Source organism: Falco naumanni, chromosome 1 (assembly GCF_017639655.2).
Source record: "Falco naumanni isolate bFalNau1 chromosome 1, bFalNau1.pat, whole genome shotgun sequence".
NCBI lineage: Eukaryota > Metazoa > Chordata > Aves > Falconiformes > Falconidae > Falco > Falco naumanni.
The window spans coordinates 81,758,099-81,762,063 of NC_054054.1; positions in this window are offsets into that span (position 1 = coordinate 81,758,099).

Genomic DNA, 3,965 nt, shown 5'->3' on the forward strand with positions numbered 1-3,965 from the left:
TGCCTGCCCGTGGGCCGTGTGAATGAATGCCTTGCCTTGCTTCGCTTGTGCACACAGCTTTTGCTTTACCTGTTAAACTGTCTTTATCTCAACCCATGAGTTTTCACACGCTTCTGATTCTCCCCCCATCCCACCAGGAAGGAATGAGCGAGCAGCTGGGTGGTGCTTAGTTGCCGGCTGGGTTTAAACCATGACAAAAGTCCTAGTAAATACACATTAATCCTTTGAAAAACAGGACAAGGAATAGACAGGCTTTTGGTGCCTTCCAAAGATGACTGCACTCAATTTCTGTTTGAATTCTGAAACAGTTTTCATATGCCTACTACTATAAGTATTTAAAGTCATGAAACCCTGCTGTTGGTATGGAGAAACATATATTTCTCCATACATCATTATCATACAAGAATAGGTTATGGTCTATGTATTCTGCTACATGCCAGTGATGAACAGTAGATGAAAAGAATAAAAGCTGTAGCTGCTGACCTGCAAGTAGAATGCACTTACATTAATACATGATTATAGATAGCCCTCATATAATTTATTTAACTCTCTATGTATGCAGCATTTAATGTTGGTTAATCAGGATTAAATTAGTACCTATCCAGTGATGGCCTTAAATCAGTTAGCTCAGGAAGACGACCCCTGTCACCATGGCAGCATGGCGCTAAGAACAGGTTGTAAACACATCAGAGGACATGAGTAAGTACTCAGGAGCTATTTCACTATGACACCGCTGTGGTCAGCTGAACTAGCACACATAAACCTGGTACGGGTAGTGTTATCACTGCAGTGATAACACAGTCTTGTGAAGAACACTTCTGAACTCATTCTATAAATTCATTCTTCATTGGAATTTTCAGCGGAAATACCATCCACAAGTTGCCCAAGCCACAGTCTGCAGGACTCAGTCTGCCAGGACAAGCTGTGGAGCTTGTGCCCTGCTCCCATTCCTCAGTTCACACATCACTTCCCACATCTTGTGAAAACGACACAACCGCAATACAACAGATGGGAAACGAAAGGTCTCCTCAGGAAAGACAGCAGAAGCAAGATGCTGCTGGCACAAAACCAAGTCATCCAGTTAGTATCCTCCATCCTGACCCTTCCTGAGAGTGAAGACAACTAGCAACAGGCTGCAAGAAATGCCAGGACAGTGGTGGCCCGCATCTCTGGCCACCTGCTCTCAAAGCAGCTTGGAAGCCAAGAGGCACTTGCCTACGTCACGGGTAGTGCAGCACACGCAGAGAAGCCCAGTGCCTCCACGAGTCCATCCAGGAGGACATGGACTGGCAGACCTGAACCTCTGCAGACACACAACAGTGGAGTGCTGAGACCTCCCCAGGCTTTCAACGTTGGTCATTGCCAAAATCTACTGTAGACAAGGAGCAAGTCTGTGAGTGCCATCTGTACCCAAAACACGAGACAGGTGTGTAAACACTTTGGGTTTCTTTCTTTCATTGTAAAAGCTGTAAAAGGGAAACAGAAATACTGCAAATAATTGCAGTCACATTGAATCCAAGCTCAAAGTTCTTGAAAAGACAGCTTTGCAAAGACGATGTTGTGTGATTCCATATTCAGTGGACCTTTGCTACAGTGTCCCTGTAGCAGTGGGACAACACAAGGTGGGCGGAGGGGGGGAAGGGTTACTAAGCCCCTGTGAGATACCTGGAGACTCACACAGTGCAGAAATGGCAAAACTACTGGCAGCTGCCTCTGCCACTTCACTGCCCACCCAACCTCCTTGACAGAAACAAGCCTGGACTCCTGTATCCCATTAATCCCTGTCTGTTGTCACAACAGCGTCCCAGAGGCTTTTAAAGCCAGGTTAACCTAAATCCAAGTAACACAGGGGCTAAAGCAGCCCAGCAGCTCTGGCAGCCAGCACACTGCACAGCTACCTCATGCCTGCTGTATTCGAGTGGGCTACGGACCGGCCAGGGGAAGCTGTCAGTATTTCATTTGCTCACTGTGTAAATGAAAGACTGTGTTTTACTATCTATCAGCACCACAGTATAACACCTGAGCTGTGACATTCATGTTGGGATTTTTCCATCCTCCATGTATCGTGCTGGAAAAATATCAAGCCAATTTATTCAGCTACAAAGGTACAAATCACTTTGTCACCAAGTATATCCTGTAAGCCCACTGCTAGCTATCCACTGCTTACCTTAGCAGCTCATCAAAAGAAAAGGAAAAAAACCAAAACACAACAACAACAACAAAAAAACAACAAAAAGAACCCTCAAAAAGTAGCTTTAGAATGCATACATATTCACAATAGCATCCAAATGTGAAAACCAGTTTTCAAAAGCACACCAAAAATCAACCGTCAGTGTAATATACTTCTGCAATTACTTTCAATTTTTCAACATACAGCTCTTCTTGAAAAATTGAAACAATGCATAGCCATTTTCATGAGCATTAGAAACAACATTTCAATCATGTTTATTTTCTGTGAGAAAACATTACCTGTATAATCATGGAAAACAAATGAGGTTATTGTCTTATGCAATCTATCCCAACTGAGCAATGCAACTTGAATTTGTGTGGTATCAGTCCATAAAGCTAAAATCAATTAAAACTCCTTAAAATTACGTAGTTAAGAAATTTGAGATCAGTCATTGACCCTGTACACATATTTATTTTGTATCAGCTTGAAGGACAAAAGCCTAAATTGGTCAACTAACATCTTTTCTAGGATATATTCGCCCCACTACACTCTTACAGCTCTCTATATATACAATCTGAAATCTAATGCAAGTGGTACTAGCTATACCATTACTCAAGTACGGAGTATGCACATTAGTAACACTGGTCCAAAAATTGTGGGGACTCTTGTTTCAGTTTTAAAAGTTTTGTTCTTGACCTCATTAGATGCATGAAAGTTCACTGTATGTGTAAATTTTTGCAAGATCAGGTTATAATTTTGGAGTAAATTATATTACAATGTGTTATTGTGAGTGTGTAACTGCACACCAATTTCTCATATTAACAAAAAGCAAATTGCTACTGGCCAGAAGATGGGATTTCTTACCCTGTAGGTAAGTATGCTTTCAGTATAAAGAAATACGCCAGTTTATGATTGGCACACACAACCACATGGAAGCAATTATTACCTAAAATAAGAACTCCAAAGAGAACCAAATTTTGCAGATCTGATACATTACCATCTTCGTATCTGTATCAATAATAACTTTAACTTTGTGTTTTTAAAGGATTCAAACACTGCAATCAGGAGTAAGTTGAAAGGAGCAAGGACCACATCTCGTTTTGCAAAACAGACTTTATAAAATAGCACACATCAAAGGGAAAGTTCCTCAGGGTCTCTGGTAACAGGGATTTTTATTATTATTTTTTAGACATTTGCAAATTGAAAATATTTACTAGCCTCAACAGCAAATAAAAACACTGCCAAATTCAACTGAGAGTTGCTGTGATGCAAGACGCCTCATGAACTGCACTTACTGACATTAGTTAAGTTATGCATGTAACCTGATGTACCCTCACTTCCACGAAGCATCTGTTTTGCCTGAGGGGGGTGGTTCTAGCTGCTGTTCTGTTTCCTGTATTCATCGATGTTTGAGCACCGTATCCAATACAGAACTCTGATGAGCCTGGAGTCTCAAGATCTTCTTTGAGGACTTAATGCAAGGATCCTTCTGGTGAATACTGAGAGCAACTCGATTTAATTGAGCATTGCTTTGTACCTTTTATTCACATTAGAGATTATTTATATATATATATATATATTGCAGAAGCAAAACCAGTGCAAATCATCGTCACCTTTCAGAACTAGCAAAATAAACCCCCAAAACATTGATGAACTGCTGCATAGCTGCTTCAGCTTCTACAGGATATTCTTTTGCTGTACCGTGTACCTAATGTCAGGCATTGCAAAAATTCCCACTACATCATCCCTGCTAATTTAGGCTTCCGTCTTTCCACTGACAGATATAATCTTTTTC